General features: G+C 46.4%; 1 protein-coding gene across 1 annotated transcript in view; it reads left to right on the forward strand.

The window, feature by feature from the left end:
• Positions 1-11,806: 11,806 nt before the first annotated feature.
• Positions 11,807-24,182, forward strand: part of LOC126184064 (organic cation transporter protein-like) — a 331,100-nt gene continuing 318,724 nt past the window's right edge. The window contains exon 1 of the mRNA XM_049926425.1: positions 11,807-11,859. The gene's annotated coding sequence lies outside the window, so the exon portion shown is untranslated. The remainder of the gene's footprint in view (positions 11,860-24,182) is intronic.

Raw genomic sequence — 24,182 nt, forward strand, 5'->3', positions numbered from 1 at the left:
CTTCATCCAGCAGCTTGTTGCTCCCTCAGCCACTGGCCAGTGTCCACTTTTGCACTGGTGGTGACCTTGGATGGAGAGACCTGAAGGACCCCTTCCATGTGAGAGGAACTGGAGGAGGCTGTTGGTTTTCTGGCTGGGATGTGGGGACCGATGTCTGCAATGTTTGGGAAGGCGTTGCCCCTGAAGTAGAAGTTTGGGAGCAACAGAAGAAGAAATTCCCCCAACCATCAAGGTAGGGGATGTAATATGGCAGCCCTGAGGGCCCACTCTACGACATATAGGCGAGGAGGCTACCGTCGCCAGTGAGGGTGATGTCAATGTAGCTGCAGCATATGTAGATATCAAACAAATGGGGTGCAACTGTTTATATTTCCATTTAGCCTCTTGGTAAATCAGCTGGTACAGGATCTTGTACTTCATAATTTTCCGCTCCTTCTGGAGTACTGTGCAATCTAGTGAGCAGGGCGAGTTGTGCTCTCCACAGTTTACACAGGTAGGAAGAGGTGCACATGGAGTGTTTGGGTGCAGTGGACGTCCACAGTCTCGATATGTGGCTCTGGAATTGTAGCGAGAAGACATGTGCCCAAATTTCCAGCACTTAAAGCACCACATAGGGTAAGGGACGTATGGTTTTATGTCACATCAGTATACCATCACCTTGACCTTTTCAAGCAATGAATCACTCTCAAAGGCCAAGATAAAGGCACTGGTAGCAACCCTATTGTCGTTTGGTCCACTATAGACGTGCCAGATGAAGTGATCACCCAGCCATTCTAAATTAGACTGCAAGAGAAGGTCGCGATGGAAAATAACTCTCTGGACCATGCTGAGACTTTTATGGGGAGCGACGGAAATGGCAATATCACTGAGCTAGTCACAGGCGAGTAATGTCCAGGACTGGGCTGGCGATGCTATTTTAATGAGAACTGCCTCATTTCTCATTTTCGTAGCCACTTCCCCTACTTGTCCAGGTTTTAGACAAAAAATAGAGGCTTTGTAGCAAGAAAAAAGTCCTCATCTGTTCTGCTGAAGACTAAATACCTTGGCGAATAAGGTTATCTCTTTTCCATAGTCCTACGTTCCTCCCATGGTGTAGCTCGGGAGGGGAACGATTTAGGGTCATACCTGTGATCATTTTAGTCCACCTTGCCCTTCTTAGAGACTGCTGGTGCCATTCAGTCACCAGCAAGAGATGACTTGGTCCACTTCATTGCGGATCATTCGCCCTGATGCCACCCACTCTGATCAGGGGCTCTTCCCATGAGCACATGAGCACCACCCAGCCACAGCAAAGTCAACCTGGCATGATGGCCGTTGCCGGGAGTCTTGATTGCCCAGGAATATGGCCATCTAATCCTTGGCATACATGGGGAGTTTGCTGCTAAGGCATCAGCAGTGCGATCCCTGTGTTGTCAGGGGCTATGGCCAAGAGGGTGCCTGACAGCCCTATCACTACGGACTGGCTACTGTGCTGGATATTGGGTGCGGAGAAATCCAATATTGTCATGGAGACAACAGAGCACAGCAGAGAATGGAAGAAGATGACATGACCCGAAAGATGTCCTCGACCAAATAGCTGAATTGCGGTTGGAGTCACAGAGCCATGACAATAAGAGGTGCAGAAGATATAACTGCACTATGGATATCTGATGCACCACGTAAGGTGTCCTTCCCAATGTGGACAACACGTCTGTAGAATTTTGAAAGCGTGAGGTCTAACCCTAATTGGGGACCAGGCTGAAAAGTGAGAAACTCCATTTAGTCGCCTCTTACAACAGGCAGGAATACCTCGGACCTGTTCTAACCCCTGAACCTACAAGGGAATAGTGTGTGGTATTGAGAAGTATAGTATACATCTTCTTCATATTAATCATAGTGAATAGCACAGCCATAAATTTGTTATATGAATGGGGAATTTTTCCATTTAAGCTGTATTTCTTTCCACAACTATTCTCGGCTTCTGAAGCCATTATCCAGTGTTTAGAAAAGTTTACAAGTCCACACCACATTACGCCCACAAACAGGAAGAAGTTTTTGAATTCGGTTGTGAGAACACATACATCAGACAAGAATAATTCAAGTGCATTCACGATGCATCTCATGAGCTTGAGGTATATATCCTCTAACATTACAGTTAAGCACTTAACCCTTCATCATGCAAAGAGAGGGAAGAAAATAATTATTGTACAAGAATACAGAAATTTTTACTCGTTTTAAAAATGATCCAGTTTACATATCAACGAACAAAGTGTACTACAAAACAGGCTGTATTTCGTTTATTTTACTCATTTTCTGCTTATGGCTAATCGAATTAAAGTAGCAGTTCAGCTTGTAATTTCCACACTGAATAGTAGGTTGGTTGGCTGGTTGGTTGGTTCGGGGGATGGTACCAAGCAGCGAGGTCACTGGTCCCATCGGCTTCGGGAAGGATGGGGAAGGAAGTCGGCTGTGCCCTTTCAAAGGAACCATCCCGAAATTTGCTTGAAGCGATTTAGGGAAATCACGGAAAACCTAAATCGGGATGGCCGGACGTGGGTTTGAATTGTCGTCCTCCTGAATGGTAGGATTATTTATATTGTCTATATACTAAATGAAATTCTCAAATTTTCATATTTCTTGGTTTGATAAACTATGTCTTTTTAATAATTTTATTTTCATTTTCTTTGGGTACATGCATGCATCTTTGCACGTTTCCCAATTTCTGTGCACCACCTATCTGTGAAACCATCAGAACCGTAAAATTTGTTAACCAAATCGAACGGAATCACAGAACGCCACGCTACCACTTCTCCACTTAGGCACTTTTCTCTAGGTAACCATCTTTTCATCAATTTACGTTCACACTATTGTGTTCCCGTTTCGTGGTGGCAACATAGTTTAGGATTCGTACCTCAATCAGTAAAAAAAGAACCGTTATAAGATCTCTTTGTTGTCCGTCTGTTTGTCTGTCTGCCCGACTGTTAAGACTCTTTTTCTCAGGAACGGGTAGAATTATGAAGCTGAAATTTATGCCACGTACTAAGGTCTACGGTCCCTTGACAGTGTAAGACATTTAAGCTTCTAAGTCAATGAACGCAATATAAATTCACATATTTCGGACTCGAAAACTCAGTCATCAGAATCTATAGCGTACTTCTCTTTGACCTAGAATCATGAAATTTCACAAGAAGCAAGATTTCACAGCAAGTAAAGGAAAAAACGAAAATTTTTAATTTGTAATTATTTCACATAAAAAATATTTGCTTCCTTGGTTCACAGACGTCGCGTCGGATAATTTTGTGGAACCTGCACAATATTTAGACGAGACAGCTGCTCGTCATCTTCAGGTGCTGACTGGCGTGACGCTGTTTTAAGTTAAAAAACAGGATTAGAAGATATGAAAAAAACAAAAGCAGGCGATAAAATGATGACTGTTAAAAACTGTAACATGGAGAAAAAGATATGAAGAAAAATATAAAAACAAAGTGGTCGGCGATGCTGATTAAAACGCATAGTAAATAGACAGGCACAATTAAAGAACATGGCAACAGCCTGGTTTCTGTTCACAAGAGTTAAAAAAGAAAAACACAACTAGCGACAGTATGGTGGCTGTTCGCGACAGGGGACGCACTACACTGAACACTCACTTAAAGCAGCGCTATACAGGCGACGCAGTGGCAGATGACAGGTGGGGGGGAGGACCTGGACCAATGAGGGGAAAAAGGGGGGAGCCGATGGAGGAAGGGGACATAATGAAAGGGGGACTGGGTGGGCGCGAGAAGGAGTGGGAAAGGCAGTGGAGGGGAAAGCAAAAAGGACTCGGGGGAGAGAAGGGAGGCACAGAGAGGGTAGGCGGGGAAAAACAGTATGGAAGGGGGGGAGAGGGAGCCCAGGTAAAGGACAGAGGAAGGGAGGGGGAGGTGAGGATCAGAATTGATAGGAGGGATAAATGGAGGGAGAGAGGGCATCATCCGGGAGAGGGAGTCAACGGAAGCCATACTGGGAAAGGAAAGGTGTAGAGGTGGAGGGTAGGGAGGACACAACGGTGAAGGTGCGACAGAGGGCAGAGGTTGGAGAGGAGAGGAGCAACCAGGTGATGAGGGGGAACAAGGCGGCAGGAGGTGTAGAGGACGCAGGTATGTTCGAGGAAAACGAGCAGATGGGGGAGAGGAATCAGGTCATAGAGGATCCACGTGATTTGTCGCTGTGATGCTCGCCAATATATACGCTGGCTCGCTAAAGATGTGCAGGCGCCAAGAGTTGAGGCTATAACGGCATCGTAGACGAATCACAGTGCCCACTGCCGTACAAATGGGCCGTGAGCTTCTCATTCGCGACACAAGAAAAGCGCGGCCGCAAATAGTGGCACAGTGAGCATGTGGGCAGTGTGTCGGCGCCCAGTTTAAGTGTGCCGACTTTGATTATCCGTCTGTGTTGACTCGGGTACGTTCGACTGCGGCCGACGATGCCCTAGTAGCCGGCCGTGGTGGTCTAGCGGTTCTAGGCGCGCAGTCCGGAACCGCGCGACAGCTACGGTCGCAGGTTCGAATCCTGCCTCGGGCATGGATGTGTGTGATGTCCTTAGGTTAGTTAGGTTTAAGTAGTTCTAAGTTCTAGGGGACTGATGACCACAGATGTTAAGTCCCATAGTGCTCAGAGCCATTTGAACCATTTTTTTTTTTTTGGTGCCCTAGTACCGACAGAGCAGGTTCCCATACCTTGCTGAGTTGAAATCCCGTGTCTCAATTGATCACTGGCGGCACTAAAGCATTGAGGGCCGCAGTCGAACGAAACCGAGTCAACACAGATGGAGAATCAATGTCCGCACACTTAAACTGGGCGCCAACACTCTGCCTGCACGCGCGCTGTGAGTCTATTTGCGGCCGCGCTTTTCCCGCGTCGCGAATGAGTAGCCCATGGCCCCTTTGATACAGCAGGGGGCACTGGAGGTCGCCGTGCTCTATGATTCGTCTACGATGATGTTATAGCCTTAACCCTCGGCACCTGCGCGTCTTTAGCGAGGCAGCATATATATTGGCGAGCCATTGCAGCAACACATTTGTCACTTGAATGTCTGCCCCTCCCAGGTTCTATAAAGCCCTTCAAATCCTTGAACGCCATGCACTCCGCCTCGCCTTCCGTATCCACGTTCCGTCCCCCACGCACATCCTCCATGACCTCATCCCCTTTCCCCACCTTCTCCCTTTCCTTGAACACATCCGCACCCTGTTTATTGTCCACCGACTCGATACTGCCCACCCCCTAGTATCCCCTTCCTATCCATCCCCAGCCCGTTGAGCGTCTTTACTGTTGTGTCCCGCCCTCTTTCCATCTCCCCACCCTCCACCTCCTTTCCCAACGCAACTTCCAGCACCTACCCCTCCCGTTTTGATGAGCTTTGCCCTGACATCTACCGCTCCTACCAACTCTAACCCCACCTTTCTCCTGTCCCTCCTCAGGGCTCCCACTCCTCCCCCTTCGTTCTCCTGAGAGGCATTCCCCCTCCTACACCCCCTCCCTCTCCTGTGCTCTCCTTCTGTGTCTCTGCACTCCCTCCTGTCTTGTCTTCCTTCATGTCTCGCCCTGCCTGCCTCCTGCGCATTGGTGCGCCTCCTCCCCCTTTTTTTCCTCTTCCCCCCGCCCCCCTCCGCCCCAACGCATCTTCCTCCCAACTTTTTCCGTCCTCTCCAGCCTCCAGTCCCTCGGCAGGTCCCTACCAGTGGCTTTTTATTCTTCATAAGTGCTTCTTCGTTTTCCGGTGTGTGTTTTTTTTTAAGTGTCTTGCTCTGTGTGATTTTTATCCTGTGGCTGACTTTTAACTTGTGTTTGCCTCCAGTGTTTTTTAAGTGCACTTTGATTTGCCAGCTGTGTTCTTTTAACTTTATGTCGACTTTTTAACTGTCCCCCAGTGGATGTCCCCATCTTAGGGTATATTTTAACTCCCATGAGCTCTGTTTACTGTGTTTATGTCCTCCTTTTTAGCCCCCCTTTTTATGTAATCACCCTTCTGTATTTTTATAAAGCCAACTGTCTGAAGAGCGGTGGACTGTGCCACTGCCAGCCCTCCCCTGGCCATATGGGGCAGGGGAATGAAATTACGATAAAGAAAAAAGAAAAACAGCAACACGTCAGTCAGCACCTGAAGATGACGAGCAGGTGTCTCGTCGAAATATTATGAAGGTTCCACAACATGCTCAGATGCGATGCCCGTGAACCAAGGAAACAGTTTCTATGTTGCGAAAGTCTTAAAAAATATTTATTTTCCATTTGTTGTTCGTCCTTCCATTTGTCCGTCTATTTGTCCATCTGTTGAGACCCCTTTTTCTCAGGAATGGGTGTGGTACCAAGTTGAAATTTATGTCAGATACTAAGGTCTACAGTCCCTTGGCGATGTAAATAATTTAAGATTCTAAGTCGACTTAATTAAAAGATGTGGCCATTTATATCCCATATTTTGATACTCGAAAACTCACTCATCAAAACCTATAGATGAATAATCTATATTCATGTCTGGCGCAGTGGTCTAGAGGTACTGCGTGATTTTTTAACAAAAAAGAAGAAAATGTGGTAAAGCTGGATTCGGAAGGGCTGAAAAAAGACTAATAATGCTTAATTTCATGAATGCGAGGCCTCTGGATCTACTTTCTGATTTTTGATTTTTGATTCCAACGTAAACTTTTCAAGATGTAAATAGTCTGCAATTGTGCAGTATTAAAGAAATTAAAAAAGAGCAGTAAGGCGTCTGGTTATGAACGGAGGTTTTGTAGGTAAGAATCCAAGATGGGTAACTTTTGTTTCATGCTGCCTTTAATGTAGTATAAAAAAGCGGTAAAGCGCTTAAACGCAAACCGAAAGGTCACTAGACACAGAAACTCAAGAAATTTAAGAATTTGAACTACAACACACAGCAAATCAAAATAAGATCCTTCTAACCCACAAATTAAACGTTTTACAGCTATAACTGTCCGTTCACACGGAAACCAATGACTGTCAGTACAAAGGGAGGATCTATACACTACACAGTTATTAAGATGCGAAACTGTGGCTGCTAGGTACAAAAACATGCAAGAAATTTAAAAACTTAAACTTCAAGAAATTTAAGAATTTGAACTACAACACACAGCAAATCAAAATAAGATCCTTCTAACCCACAAATTAAACGTTTTACACCTATAACTGTCCGTTCACACGGAAACCAATGACTGTCAGTACAAAGGGAGGATCTATACACTACACAGTTATTAAGATGCGAAACTGTGGCTGCTAGATACAAAAACATGCAAGAAATTTAAAAACTTAAACTGCACACAGTAAATTAAGTCGCTTCTTGTCAGAAGCTCAAACAACTCGCAAACGTAACACTGTGCTCCGTTGTGTGGCTGCGGAGACGGATTTGGATCTTCATGTGTTTGGGAGTGATGCCCAGATGTTTTCATTTCTGGTTGAACTATAAATTAGCTACAGTTTTAAAGACCTTCGTTTTCAAATTCAACTTCACATTAGCCTGCTTGCCTCATTTTATATGTTAAACGTAAATTTATCCATGTTGTAAGTCTGGATGGTCAACTGCCTTTTTTAAACCGCCAACTTCCAGAACACTTCTATGATCTGGTTTCTTAACACTATGCCATCTCACCGAGCAAAGCCTTACTAGAGAGTGGAACAGGTCTTTGAATAGAATTAAGCACAGCAGACAAAATAATGAATCACCTTCAAGAGATGTAACTCCCGTCATTACGTCTCTGTTTACTGTGTTTTTTATGTCCCCCTTTTTAACCCCCCTTTTTATGTAATCACCCTTCTGTATTTTTGTAAAGCCTGTTGGCTGAAGCCGGCCGGGATGGCCGAGCAGTTCTAGGTGTTACAGTCAGGAACCGCGCAACCGCTACGGTCGCAGGTTTGAATCCTGCCTCGGGCATGGATGTGTGTGATGTCCTTAGGTTAGTTAGGTTTAAGTAGTTCTAAGTTCTAGGGACTGATGACCTCAGAAGTTAAATCCCATAGTGATCAGAGCCATTTGAACCATTCTTTTGTTCGCTGAAGAGCGGTGGACTGTGCCACTGCCAGCCCTCCTCTGGCCATATGGGGCTAATACCCTCTAACATCGCCTGTAAGCTTGATAATTTCCTCAGTTCGATGAGGTAGAGAGTCCGTACTAATTTATAAGTTTCATCCGCTATTTTAAATACAGTAGTCACATACTTATAGGTGCAGCCTTGTGAACACGACTGTTGACATCTTGGACGATGAGAGCGACCATAGGATTCTCATCATGTACGAGGTGCATTCAAGTTCTAAGGCCTCCGATTTTTTTTTCTAATTAACTACTCACCCGAAATCGATGAAATTGGCGTTACTTCTCGACGTAATCGCCCTGCAGACGTACACATTTTTCACAACGCTGACGCCATGATTCCACGGCAGCGGCGAAGGCTTCTTTAGGAGTCTGTTTTGACCACTGGAAAATCGCTGAGGCAATAGCAGCACGGCTGGTGAATGTGCGGCCACGGAGAGTGTCTTTCATTGTTGGAAAAAGCCAAAAGAACTAAGAGCCAGGTCAGGTGAGTAGGGAGCATGAGGAATCACTTCAAAGTTGTTATCACGAAGAAACTATTGCGTAACGTTGGCTCGATGTGCGGGTGCGTTGTCTTGGTGAAACAGCACACGCGCAGCCCTTCCTGGACGTTTTTGTTGCAGTGCAGGAAGGAATTTGTTCTTCAAAACATTTTCGTAGGATGCACCTGTTACCGTAGTGCCCTTTGGAACGCAATGGGTAAGGATTACGCCCTCGCTGTCCCAGAACATGGACACCATCATTTATTCAGCACTGGCGGTTACCCGAAATTTTTTTGGTGGCAGTGAATCTGTGTGCTTCCATTGAGCTGACTGGCGCTTTGTTTCTGGATTGAAAAATGGCATCCACGTCTCATCCATTGTCACAATCGACGAAAAGAAAGTCCCATTCAAGCTGTCGTTGCACGTCAGCATTGCTTGGCAACATGCCACACGTGCAGCCGTGTGGTCGTCCGTCAGCATTCGTGGCACCCACCTGGATGACACTTTTCATATTTTCAGGTCGTCATGCAGGATTGTGTGCACAGAACCCACAGAAATGCCAACTCTGGAGGCGATGTGTTCAATAGTCATTCGGCGATCCCCCAAAACAATTCTCTCCACTTTCTCGATCATGTCGTCAGACCGGCTTGTACGAGCCCGTAGTTGTTTCTGTTTGTTGTCACATGATGTTCTACCTTCATTAAACTGTCACACCCACGAACGCACATTCGGCACATCCATAACTCCATCACCACATGTCTCCTTCAACTGTCGATGAATTTCAATTGGTTTCACACCACGCAAATCCAGAAAACGAATGATTGCATGCTGTTCAAGTAAGGAAAACGTCGCCATTTTAAGTATTTAAAACAGTTCTCATTCTCGCCGCTGGCGGTAAAATTCCATCTGCCGTACGGTGCTGCCATCTCTGGGACGTATTGACAATGAATGCGGCCTCATTTTAAAACAATGCGCATGTTTCTATCTCCTTCCAGTCCGGAGAAAAAAAAATCGGAGGCCTTAGAACTTGAATGCACCTCGTAGAAGTGGCAGACTCGGATACACTTGATAACAATGAATGTTTAAATAAACGTACTGGTTCATGTTCGCAACAACCAGTTTGGCGATGACGAATACACGCTTCCAAAGTGCGTTCACCGCGATGTCGCCAAACACGGATGCGACCATCATGATGCTGTAAACAGAACCTGGATTCATCGCAGGCGCTCCTGTCTGTGCTGCAGTGTCAAGGGTAACCGCAGCCATGGTCTCCGAGCTGATAGTCCATGCTTCTGCAAACGTCGTCGAACTGTTCGTGCAGATGGTTGTTGTCTTGTAAACGTCCCCATCTGTTGACTCAGGGATCGAGAGGTGGCTGCACGACACGGATAAGGTGCCTGTCATCTCGACTGCTAGTGATACGAGGCCGTTGGGATCCAGCACGGCGTTCCGTATTACCCTCCTGAACCCACCGATTCCATATTCTGCTAACAGTCATTGTATCTCGACCAACGCGAGAAGCAATGTCGCGATAAGATATACCGCAATCGCGAAGGCTACAATCCGACCTTTATCAAAGTCGGAAACGTGATGGTACGCATTCCTCCTTCTTACACCAGGCATCATAACAACGTTTCACCAGTCAACGCCGGTGAACTGGTGTTTGTGTATGAGCATGTCAGCACGTTGTAGGTGTGGCCACCGGCGCCAACCTTGTGTGAATGCTCTGAAAAGCTAATCATTTCCATATCACAGCATCTTCTTCCTGTCGGTTAAAATTCGCGTCTGTAGCACGTCATCTTCGTGGTGCAGCAATTTTAATGGCCAGTAGTGTACATATGGGAGAATTAGCATGGAGTCCCCTCCTGGGGAACTTGGCCGCTTGGTACAAGTTGTTTTATTTGTCGGTACTTCGGCGACTTGCTCGTCGATGTTGATGAGGACATGAGGACAAAACACTCACACACTCACACACACACACACACACACACAAAACCGGTCCCGACCACTACCGTGAATTTAGGACAAAAGACACATCCCATTTTGCTAGCAGCTGCATTCGTGTAAGGAGCAAAAAAAAAAAAAAAAAAAAAAAAAAAAAAAAAAAAAAAACTAATCTTGACTATTTGTTTAACCATTTTAGGTTCGTTTGCTGCTAAAGGTTGCTACGTGTGCCGACACGAGCTCTATTTATATGAGAATATCGAGATGGAAGTTTCCCTCTGCGGGTGAGTGTCCGCCGATTTTAAACTTCCAGGAAGATTAAAACTATGTTCCGAACCGAGGCTCGAACCTAGTATCTCGTCCTTTTTCGTGAAAGTGCTCTACTGACAGAGCTATCCAAAGATGACTGACAACCCGTCCTCACAGCATTACTGCCACCATTCCCTCTGCTCTTGCCTTCCAAACTTCACAGAAGATCACCTGCATTCGTTGCGGGACAGGGAGAAAGAATATACCCGAGGAATGGCTTATTTACAAAAAAATGGTTCAAATGGCTCTGAGCACTATGGGACTTAACTTCTGAGGTCATCAGTCCCCTAGAACTTAGAACTACTTAAACCTAGCTAACCTAAGGACATCACAAACATCCATGCCCGAGGCAGGATTCGAACCTGCGACCGCAGCGGTGGCGCGGTTCCAGACTGTAGCGCCTAGAACCGCTCGGCCACTCCGGCCGCCGCTTATTTACAGTCCATGGAACTGTTTCCCCAATTAATTTTTACTTTTACAACGGAGAGTGCGCAGTTTCGAAACTTTCTGGCAAGTGAAAACCGTACGCCGAACCAGGACTCGAACCTCGGACCGTTGCCTTTTGCGGGCAAGTCCTCTACCGATTGAGCTATTTGAGCTTTAATCACGACCTCCACTCCTCGCAACCGTACTTACCCCAGCCCTTGTTCTCTTACTTTTCAAGCTTGGAAGATAGAAGAAGAGACACTGGTGGAAGTAAAGCTGAAAGGGCGGGCAATGAGCCGTGTTTGGATAGCTCTGCCATTAGAGCACCTGCCCGCGAAGGACGTCTGAGGTTCGACTTCCGGTCCGACACACAATTGTAACGTACCATCAAGATTATTTGTACAGCTTTGACGAATTTCCGAATCACAGCGACCTTCCCGAAAAATGGAAAAACGCGAGCGCATCTTTTTTAATAGCAACAGTCGTGTCGTGGCAGCCCCGAAGACGGCAGCGTGACGTCTGCCGTGGCGTAACAAGATAGGAGGCAGCAGAGGGCGATTATGTGAGCGGGAGTGCAGTGGCAGTGGTCAGTGTTTGGTGGGAGCCGAGCGGCGGCGGATTCCACTGCACGCAGCGGCCGCAACAGTGAGTCGCCCCTCTCCACGCTAAATGTTACTTTCAGCTTCTTTTTTGTCAGAGCATCGCTCTATACTGCGTACTTTCTAAATGGCTGAAAGTTTTGGGATGTATAATTCTGGAAGCGTGTATATTGCACATTTCTACGCGAGACCCAGTAAGTAGTAGATACCGGCGTCCAGTTTGAAGTGTTCCTTAACTCCCGAAAGGCATTCGATGCAGTTACACAGTGCCGCATAATGAACAAAATACGAGCGTACAGAATTTCAGACCAACTGCGTGATCACATCTACTTCCACATCAATACTCCGCAAATCACCTGACAATGTGTGGCAGAGGTTACTTCTGGTATCACTAACTGATCTCGCCTTTCGTGTTTCACTCTCTAATGGCGCGTGGGAAGATTGACTGTCGGTAAGCCTTTGTATTAGCTCTAATTAATCGTATTTTGTCATCGTGGCCATTTCGCGAGACGTAACTGGGAGGAAGTAATATGTTTGTCTGCTCTTCTCGGAAAGTACTCTCTCGAAATTTCAATAGTAAACCTCTCCGTGATGCACAATGTCTGTCTTGTAGCGTCTACCATTGGAGTTTGTTGAGCTTCTCTGTAACACTCCTGCACCGACATGACGACCGCCCCGCTCTTCGTTGGATCTTTTCTTCTGTTGGATTGAAGAGTTCTTAGTAAACAAAACACAGCCCAACATTCTTAACAGAGATAAATCTTAAGAAGTAAAAGTAGTTTCGGGAATGATACACAACCATTAGTGTTCACAGTATATACTGGGCGGTCCATTGATCGTGACCGGGCCAAATATCTCACGAAATAAGCGTCAAATGAAAAAACTACAAAGAACGGAACTTGTCTAGTTTGAAGGGGGAAACCAGTTGGCGCTATGGTTGGCCCGCTAGATGGCGCTGCCATAGGTCAAACCGATATCAACTGCGTTTTTTAAAAATAGGAACCACATTTCTTATTACATATTCGTGTAGTACGTAAAGAAATATGAATGTTTTAGTTGGAGCACTTTTTTCGCTTTGTGATAGATGGCGCTGTAATATTCACAAACATATGGCTCACAATTTTAGACGAACAGATGGTAACAAAAAAAAAAAAAAATGGCTCTGAGCACTATGGGATTTAACATCTTAGGTCATCAGTCCCCCAGAACTTAGAACTACTTAAACCTAACTAACCTAAGGACATCACACACATCCATGCCCGAGGCAGGATTCGAACCTGCGACCGTAGCAGTCCCATGGTTCCGGACTGCAGCGCCTAGAACCGCAAGACCACCGCGGCCGGCACAGTTGGTAACAGGTATGTTTTGTAAATTAAAATACAGAACGTTGGTACGTTTGAACATTTTGTTTCGGTTGTTCCAATATGATACATGTACCTTTGTGAACTTATCATTTCTGAGAACGCATGCTGTTACAGCGTGATTTCCTGTAAATAGCACATTAATGCAATAAATGCTCAAAATGACGTCCGTCAACCTCAATGCATTTGGCAATACGTGTAACGACATTCCTCTCAACAGCGAGAAGTTCGCCTTCCGTAATGTTCGCACATGCATTGAGAATGCGCTGACGCATGTTGTTAGGCGTTGTCGGTGGATCACGATAGCAAATATCCTTCAACTTTCCCCACAGAAAGAAATCCGGGGACGTCAGATCCGGTAAACGTGCGGGCCATGGTATGGTGCTTCGACGACCAATCCACCTGTCATGAAATATGCTATTCAATACCGCTTCAACTGCACGCGACCGAGCGAGGTGGCGCAGTGGTTAGACAGTGGACTCGCATTCGGGAGGACGACGGTTCAATCCCGCGTCCGGCCATCCTGATTTAGGTTTTCCGTTTTTCCGTGGTTTCCCTAAATCGCTCCAGGCAAATGCCGGGATGGTTCCTTTCAAAGGTGACGGCCGACTTCCTTCCCCGTCCTTCCCTATTCCGATGAGACAGATGACCTCGCTGTCTGGTCTCCTTCCCCAAACAACCCAACCCCCAACCGCACGCGAGCTATGTGCCGGACATCCATCATGTTGGAAGGACATCGCCATTCTGTCACGCAGTGAAACATTTTGTAGTAACATCGGTAGAACATCACGTAGGAAATCAGCATACATTGCACTATTTAGATTGCCATCGATAAAATGGGGGCCAATTATCCTTCCTCCCATAATGCCGCACCATACATTAACCCGCCAACGTCGCTGATGTTCCACTCGTCGCAGCCATCGTGGATTTTTCGTTCACCAATAATGCATATTATGCCGGTTTACGTTACCGCTGTTGGCGAATGACTTTTCGTCGCGAAATAGAACGCGTGCAAAAAATTTGTCAGCGTCCCGTAATTTCTCTTGTGCCCAGTGACAGAACTGTACACGACGTTCAAAGTCGTCGCCATGCAATTCCTGGTGCATAGAAATATGGTACGGGTGCAATCGATGTTGATGTAGCATTCTCAACACAGACGTTTTTGAGATTCCCGTTCTCGCGCAACTTGTCTGCTACTGATGTGCGGATTAGCCGCGACAGCAGCTAAAACAGCTACTTGGGCATCATCATTTGTTGCAGGTCGTGGTTGACGTTTCACATGTGGCTGAACACTTCCTGTTTTCTTAAATAACGTAACTATCCGGCGAACGGTCCGGACACTTGGATGATGTCACCCAGGATACCGAGCAGCATACGTAGCACACGCCCGTTGGGCATTTTGATCACAACAGCCATACATCAACACGATATCGACCTTTTTCGCAGTTGGTAAACGGTCCATTTTAACACGGGTAATGTATCACGAAGCAAATACCGTCCGCACTGGCGGAATGTTATGTGATACCACGTACTTATACGTTCGTGACTATTACAGCGCCATCTATCACAAAGCTAAAAAAGTGGTCCAACTAAAACATTCATATTTCTCTACGTACCACGCGAATATGTAATAAAAAAAAAACGCAGTTGATATCCGTTTGACCTATGACAGCGCCAGCTAGCGGGCCAACCATAGCGCCATCTGGTTTCCCCCTTCAAGCTAGACGAGTTTCGTTCTTTGTAATTTTTTCGTTTGATGCTTATTTCGTGAGATATTTGGCCCAGTCACTATCAATGGACCACCCTGTATAACGTCGCAAGTTCCATGAGGCCTTTCGCGGACTATGCTGCTACTGTATCCAGAGAAGTCGGTGCACTAGAAAATTGTATCGAAGTGCAGGTAGACCTGTATAAACAAATGTAACGTGTATCTTACAATAAGGTAGAAAGACTCATTATTGAGTGAGTACACGATTGCAGAACAATCACTGGAAGCAATCACATCCATGAAATATCCAGGAGGACGCGTAGGTAGCTGTTTAAAGCGGAACGACCACATAAAACTGATCCCAGGTAAGGCAGATGCCAGACTGAGACTCAATGGAAAACGCCTCAGAAAGAGTACTCCATCCACGAAAGTGGTAGCTCACAAAATCCTCGTTCGACCAATACTTGAATGCTGCTCGTCAGTCCGGGATCCGTACCAGGTAAGATTGATAGAGGAAATACAGAACATACAATGAAGAGCAGTGCGTTTCGTGACAGGGCCATTTAGCAATCGTGAAAACGTAACTGAGATGCTCAGCCAGATCCAGTGGTGTGGTTTACTATCAAAATTCCAAGAGTGTACGTTCATAGAAGATTCAAGCGATATGTTCTCCCCTCCTACGTATATTTCTCGAAAAGACCACAAAGGTAAAGTTAGAGCGATTCGAGCTCACAGAGAGGCTTACCAACAAGCGTTCTTCCCTTGATCATTCGCGACTCGAATAGGAAAGGGGTAAGTGACAGCTGAAACAGGAACGGTGTAAATGACAGTTGGAACAGGAAAGGAGTAAGTGATAGTCGTACACAAAGCACCCGTCGCCACAAGCCATAAAGTGACTTGCGGAGTATAGATGTGGATGAAGTTGTAAACATGTTATGTTTCCTTGTTGCTTGTCTACGCAGTCATGTGTTACTGTTGTCTGGAGAACCACGAAAGGTAGGCCCAAAAATCTCACCGGAATAGTTTTACTTCCTCCTCACACAATGGCCCTTCAGCTCATGGCGTGTGAGACAGTGTCTTAAGTGTAACTGTTGACACCGCGGAGATTTTTTGTATTCAATCTACTACACGAGTGCATCGTCAAGAAGTTTTGGTCAGGGTCAAATACTGCTGGTGACAACTTGGTCCACCGGCAACATTCGAAACGGCTCTCTCCGAGTTGTGTTCCACCGCACAGGGCTGCGTCAGCAATTTCGGCAACGGAGGCGGATCTCTTGTCAGTGGAGTGTCTTATACCCCCTATCGCCATCCGCTTTATATTCCCCACGATTTCTTTCATTCACTATGTCTACAAATCTGCCATGTCCTTTTCAAAGGAACCATTTCGGCATCCGCCTTAAGAGATTTGGATAAACCACGACACAACCAGGTGCGAAAGGACTACTATGGGGATTAGTTTCTCTGATATCCTCCACATCTCCAAAAGATATACACTCCTGGAAATTGAAATAAGAACACCGTGAATTCATTGTCCCAGGAAGGGGAAACTTTATTGACACATTCCTGGGGTCAGATACATCACATGATCACACTGACACAACCACTGGCACATAGACACAGGCAACAGAGCATGCACAATGTCGGCACTAGTACAGTGTATATCCACCTTTCGCAGCAATGCAGGCTGCTATTCTCCCATGGAGACGATCGTAGAGATGCTGGATGTAGTCCTGTGGAACGGCTTGCCATGCCATTTCCACCTGGTGCCTCAGTTGGACCAGCGTTCGTGCTGGACGTGCAGACCGCGTGAGACGACGCTTCATCCAGTCCCAAACATGCTCAATGGGGACAGATCCGGAGATCTTGCTGGCCAGGGTAGTTGACTTACACCTTCTAGAGCACGTTGGGTGGCACGGGATACATGCGGACGTGCATTGTCCGGTTGGAACAGCAAGTTCCCTTGCCGGTCTAGGAATGGTAGAACGATGGGTTCGATGACGGCTTGGATGTACCGTGCACTATTCAGTGTCCCCTCGACGGTCACCAGTGGTGTACGGCCAGTGTAGGAGATCGCTCCCCACACCATGATGCCGGGTGTTGGCCCTGTGTGCCTCGGTCGTATGCAGTCCTGATTGTGGCACTCACCTGCACGGCGCCAAACACGCATACGACCATCATTGGCACCAAGGCAGAAGCGACTCTCATCGCTGAAGACGACACGTCTCCATTCGTCCCTCCATTCACGCCTGTCGCGACACCACTGGAGGCGGGCTGCACGATGTTGGGGCATGAGCGGAAGACGGCCTAACGGTGTGCGGGACCGTAGCCCAGCTTCATGGAGACGGTTGCAAATGGTCCTCGCCGATACCCCAGGAACAACAGTGTCCCTAATTTGCTGGGAAGTGGCGGTGCGGTCCCCTACGGCACTGCGTAGGATCCTACGGTCTTGGCGTGCATCCGTGCGTCGCTGCGGTCCGGTCCCAGGTCGACGGGCACGTGCACCTTCCGCCGACCACTGGCGACAACATCGATGTACTGTGGAGACCTCACGCCCCACGTGTTGAGCAATTCGGCGGTACGTCCACCCGGCCTCCCGCATGCTCACTATACGCCCTCGCTCAAAGTCCGTCAACTGCACATACGGTTCACGTCCACGCTGTTGCGGCATGCTACCAGTGTTAAAGACTGCGATGGAGCTCCGTATGCCACGGCAAACTGGCTGACACTGACGGCGGCGGTGCACAAATGCTGCGCAGCTAGCGCCATTCGACGGCCAACACCGCGGTTCCTGGTGTGTCCGCTGTGCCGTGCGTGTGATCATTGCTTGTACAGCCCTCTCGCAGTGTCCGGAGCAAGTATGGTGGGTCTGACACACCGGTGTCAATGTGTTCTTTTTTCCATTTCCAGGAGTGTATTTCGCCTCTCCTTACCTTCAGCAATGTAGTGTGAATGGCTGAAGCCCGTCGGTTTCACACTCTATAGACGTACTTGAACAACGAGTACTCATTGTCGCTTTCTATATCCACAGCCGGCCGGTGTGGCCGAGCAGCTCTAGGCGCTTCAGTCTGGACCCGCGTGACCGCTACGGTCTCAGCTTCGAATCCTGCCTCGGGCGTGGATGTGTGTGATGTCCTTAGGTTAGTTAGGTTTAAGGAGTTCTATGTTCTAGGGAACTGATGACCTGAGATGTTAAGTCTCATAGTGCTCAGAGCCATTTTCTATATCCACCATCACCCTCTCACTCGCGTCTTCCATTGGTTTATGAGATTCAGTACTCTCTCCAACTCCCTACTTCATATGGATCGAGTTAACTCAAAGCCCAAAACTCCAGTGACTCCTCAACCCTTTCCCAAAGGTTACAGGATATACGAGTAAATCCCTTGAAAATGCACTCAGTTAGCCTCGGAGCGCTGTTCATAGTGTAAAACTGAAACCAGGCGGGCAAGTGATCCTCCAACAGTGAAATAAGTCGTAGAAGTGAAGTGGTGTGTATATATCCGTAGAATGAATGGCACCACAGTACTAAGATGAGACGACGTGAGGCAGAAAGGGCCTATCGCGTTCGTTTCAACGTGGACTCTCCAACGTGACTACAAGGAAAGGTGTACCACTCGCAGTTACAGGGGTCGTGCAAAGATCCTAACTGTTCGGGGCCGAAGACGAGTGTTTTGCCTTGTCTATGAAAATCACTCTCAGTCCCGACAGGAATTACTGTTTACAGTGAATGTAATTCCACCTCAACCAGTTTCGCGCGGGGAACTGCATTCGATGGACATTTGGAGTCGAGTACCTAGCAAAACGCCACTGAAGACAGCGGCACATAAAGCTGCACGTCTTCGGTACGCGAAATAACACAGAAACTGGACAGTAGTTGATTGGAGGGGTGTAGTAGGTCCGACCATACACGATTTTGCTCTTTGTAAGTGACAGAAGGCATCGAGTCCATGAACGGCCTAATGAGGTTAGCGTGAACATGAACTATCATGGTTATTTCAAGTGTGCACCTTTCTCCGACATCTACGTGTTGAATGTGCTGTGGATAGTCCTGACTTGCAAAAAAAAAAAAAAAAAAAAAAAAAAAAAAAAAAAAAAAAAAAAAAACAAACAGCATCCGTGTTCTCATGGCTGCATTCATACGTTCCTGTATTGACGAACATTCAAACACCTTATTGAATCTCGACTGACCCGTGAAATCAACCGATCATATTCCAATAGAATTTTATTTGCAACAGTGGGTGAAACGTTCGACTCTATTTCCCAGAAATTTGGTGGCCCTACAGATTCAACGGAATGTGGCACACCTGAGGAAAGTTCTGGGTTCTCTTCCTCAACGCTAGATGCGATTTCACGAGGTATTAACGTGTTGCCTCCTGGGGCTGTCTAATTTCTTGTCCCGTTAGCTGATCTAGAAATACACGTTTTGACCAATTTAAAGTGGTGCTATCACGCAAAACCAGTTGCAGGAACAGATGGCAAACTTCGATTCACATGAAGAACCCTAACGAACTGAAAATGAGCCATGAAATTAACCAATTTCATGGGTCATTTTCATTACAGTTCTTCATTAGAGTTCTTCATATGAATCAAAGTTTTCCTTCTGCCTTACATAACTTTCGCTAGGTCTGAGTCACACGCAGCAAATTTGCCAGTTTGCAGAATGGCCTCGCGGTTTAAGGACTGCGGCAAACTGTTTGCTGGCAAAATGTCTGCTTTAAATGTCGACTTTCAGGAGCAGTTAGCGTTATTACTTATTTTGGTGCTTATCGACGCACGGACGCAGGATAAGGAGCAAAATGGAGAGGTCCCTGAACGGGTACTCTCTCTTTGTTGGACTGAGATTAGCTTTGGAACGAAACTTATTTTATCAGTGTGATACGTCATGTTGAATATCACATTTAGTTACTGTTTGAAATTATATGTATTTTAGCAATGATTGTAGCGCGCGACAGGCTTTTAATGGGATAGAAGAGGTATCTGGTGCCGCATGTCGTGTCACGATACACAAAACACTTGAAACCATCACCAGAGTCTCAGTACAGATATGCTTAAATGACGTCATTGTCCTCTTTAGGATATCGTGGTTAGTTGGTTGAACATAGGAGATAAAAATTAAAGGTAAATTACACTGGTGGGCAAAACGCACGGACGATAGTAACTTTCACATGATTTGTCACCGCCTAGAAAAACAGCTCGATGAAACTTGAACCATACATAGAAAGAATTGCTACAGTGTATTGTATTGTGTATTAAACTGGGGACCAATAAACGACAGAGAGGCTTCGTCCAGCCGTAGCCCTCAGAGTGGACCACAACCCGATACCAGGCTACGGCAGTCCACCCACCCCACCGCCGCCCCACACCGAACCGAGGGTTATTGTGCCCCCCCCCCCCCCCTCCCCGGGAACGTCTCATACCAGACGAGTGTAACCCCAAATGTTTGCGTGGTAGAATAATACGCGTATTTGGAGACAGTGTTTGCACAGCAGTCGCCGATATAGTGTAACTGAGGCAGAATAAGGGGAACCAGCCAGCATTCGCCGAGGCAGATGGAAAACCGCTTTAAAAACCATCCACAGGCTGGCCGGCACACCAGACCTCGAAACTAATCCGCCGGGCGGACTCGTGCCGGGGACCGGCACGCCTTCCCGCTAGAGAAGCAGCGCATCGGACCGCGCGGCTAGCCAAGCGGACAGATTGCTACAGTACAGTACAGCTGATAACTGAAAGAAATACGCAATGAGACTAACAGAAATGACACTTTCATCCAAAGACAATAATCACAGTCAAGTCACTGCCATTTATGATGGTCCCCTGGACATTAAAAACGCGGGGCGCGGTTCTTAATAGGGTGTGTGATCACGACGGACGGCAACGCATGCTCTGGTCCCATGCCGGCCACAAGGTTTGTAATGACTTCCAGTCCTCACCAGGACTCGACTGACAATAGCTGTATGGTCGCTGGCGCATGCAGACGTGCCGCACTACGTCTCCCCAAAGCATCCCATGTTTGCTCGATGGGATTTAAGTCAAAGGAACGGGCAGATCGTTTCATTCGCCGAGAATCCTCTCGTTCTAAGAGCTCCTTCACCTGCGCAGGTCGCGCATTGCCATCCGTAAAAATTAAGTCTGGGCTAAAAGCACACCCTTGAAAAGGCGCACATGGGGAAGGAGTGGAGTGTCACAATAACATTGACCAGTGAGTTTACACTCTTCAAAGATTTGGATGTCAGAACACCAATGCAACATTATGCCTCACCTCGCTATAATTCCTGGGCCACCAAAACGATCATGTTCGACAATGTCCCTGAGTGCATAATGTCTTCCCACATCTCGCCATGTGAAGGTAAGTCCAGCATTGTTAAACACGATTGTCTTAGTGATCCAGCAGGTGTCATGGTGTGGGAAGGCATAAAGTTGCATGAGCGTACTGGCCTGCAAAACGTTGAACACGATACACACATCGGTCAACGTTATTCTGACACTATACTCCTTCTCCGTGTGTGTCTTCTCAGGAGTACACTCGGTAGAAACTTAATTTTTATGCGTGAGAATGAGCGACCGCGTCGAACAGCTCAGCTGGAACGAGAGGATATTCGGCGAATGGACTGACCTGCCCGTTCCCGTGACTTAAATCCCATCGAGCGCGTGTGGACTGCGTTGGGAAGACACATTGTAGCACGTCCACATGCAACCAAGTGAACTGCGATGGTGGGCCAACTGAACACCCTATCACAAGTACTGCGTACCAACCTCATGGCAAGCATGGGATCACGTTTATGAGCACGCATTGCCATTAGCGGTGATCACACACCCTATTAAAAGCCACGTCACGCTTTTTTAATGTTCAGGAGACCATCATAAATCTCAGTAACTTCACTGAAATTGTTTTTGAATACAAATGTTATTTGTGTTCGTTTCATTGCGTATTTCTTTCCGTTACATTCTGTACTATACTGTAGCAGTTATTCCTATGTGTGATCCAAAATTCACCGAGCTGTGTTGCTTGGCAGTGACTAATAATGTGAAAGTTACTTTCGCCCTTAAGATTTGCACACCAGTTTAGTTGGCGACAGTATTTTCTCTGACATTATCTATGACAATCTGACAGTTTTTGGATTCCGCGGCTATAGAAACCTACTGGTTCTGAAGTAAAGATGCCGGAAATCTAAGTTAAAAACGCATTTTCGTGGTTCTTCGATAAGTTGCGAGAAAGGTAAATATTTGATGGTGCGACATTGGAATAATAAGTGCAGAAGGCATGGCTTCCAAACCAAGCACCTGGAGAATTCCTTTTGAGAAATCATTCAATTGTAGGCAGGCGTTCTCACGCACTAACAACTCTTGATGCAGTTTTCTTGATCGTTTTTGTTATATTGCGACCACGTGGCGTCTTGTTGTTGGCAACAGATGCCAATTGCAATGGACTCATCTACAGGATGCAATTCGTGACACATTTTCTTTGTCGCACCAGACGCATAACATTATATTTTGTGGACTAGCTTTGGCTTTTGGTTGAGATATTCTTTGTTGCGGCTCAACCATTATTTTAGTTTTACAGAATTAACATATTGTTCAAATGGTTCTGAACACTATGGGACTTAAATTCTGAGGTCATCAGTCCCCTAGAACTTAGAACTACTTAAACCTAACTAACCTAAGGACATCACACACATCCATGCCCGAGGCAGGATTCAAACCTGCGACCGTAGCCGTCGCGCGGTTCCAGACTGTAGCGCCTAGAAGTGCTCGGCCACACCGGCCGGCAATTAACATATGGTGCATGAAATCCATATCTAGCATTTCTGGTCTAGGTGTTATGTGATTTCTTTAAGTCGATTAAGGTGAATGTTGGGATCTTTCCTTTTAAAACGCGCTGTCTGTTTCCTTCTCCATCCTTCCCTATCTGATATTCTGCTTTATCTCCAATCACTTTATCGTCGACGGGACGTTTAAACCTTATATTGTATTCATTCCTTTATTTCCCGACATTGCCCATTGAATGCAAGTGCCTCACAGAGATAAATGGTTGCAGTTGATTAAATTTGCGGATAATCCGTTGTACTGATGTGGATCGTCGTGATAACACGTAAAAACGTCCTTCATCAAAGTCCGTTGTTCTCCTTGTAAAGACGGGAAAATATTTTCTGGCGTGACTTGTACGATTCACTTATCCCATACACGGTACGAATGTTTTCACCTGCCTTCAGCTGCCCCTGTGGCCGAGCGGTTCTAGGAGCTTCAGTCCGGAACCGCGCTGCTGCTACGGTCGCAGGTTCGAATCCTGCCTCGGGCATTGATGTGTGTGATGTCCTTATGTTAGTTAGGTTTAGGTAATTCTGATTCTAGGGGACTGATGACCTCAGATGTTAAGCCCCATAGTGCTTAGACACATTTGAACCATTTTCAGCTGCCTTCGTTGCCTGTACCCCTTTATTAATGCAAAGAGAACAAAATTTCACATATATTGTACCCTGTTTTTGTTTCACACCCTGTTTTCTAAAGCTTAATCAACATTTCACGTAACCTTTAACCATGCAACATTCAACAAATCATCACAAGACTAATTATATAACCTCAAACAAAAAATGACGATTTATGAATATACTTATAGCAACCTACGTGACAACATGCCCAACAAAACCTCCACGAACTGATGTAAGCAACCTAGTTCTTCAGGTTAATTTTACTCAAAATGTTGGGTTACATACTTTACGTCAAATGCTACATAAGCAGCAGTCACAATGCTGTTTTATACGCAATTATATCGAACTAAACGCAATTTTCAGAAAAATAAATGGTGGACTCCACTCAGTATCTCAGCACTGAGTTTATTCTGTGTGAAGTGCACCACACTACACCACGAGCACTTCAACAAGAGATCAAGTGGAAAGCAACACCTCCTGTACGAACTTATGAACCCTATAATGTTGCAATTTCGTGGAGTTCGACATTATGTGAGTTTACTTTAGTGATAAAAAAATCAAGTCGAAAGTATGCATTCGGTTGCCATGGCAGTTAATGAATGGTGACGCGGTCGACCAAGGAAATGAATATACTGAACAGACTACCCTAATGCACTTCCAGGGAGGTGAAATTGACTCCAGTGTGGCACATCCTATGTGGCGAGAAAACTGTGAGCAAGCCATGTATAGAGTTGAGGGGTGAGCGCCCATTTAGCCACTATCGAGTACGGCTGTGTGCGGAGCTCGCTGCGAATCTGCGAGTGGGACAAGCAGTCGGCCGTGTGTCGCTGTAACTTGTGAGTACAACAGAACCATTCAGCCATGGAAGGTCAGATTA

The sequence above is a fragment of the Schistocerca cancellata genome, chromosome 4 (genome assembly GCF_023864275.1).
Source record: "Schistocerca cancellata isolate TAMUIC-IGC-003103 chromosome 4, iqSchCanc2.1, whole genome shotgun sequence".
Taxonomy (NCBI): domain Eukaryota; kingdom Metazoa; phylum Arthropoda; class Insecta; order Orthoptera; family Acrididae; genus Schistocerca; species Schistocerca cancellata.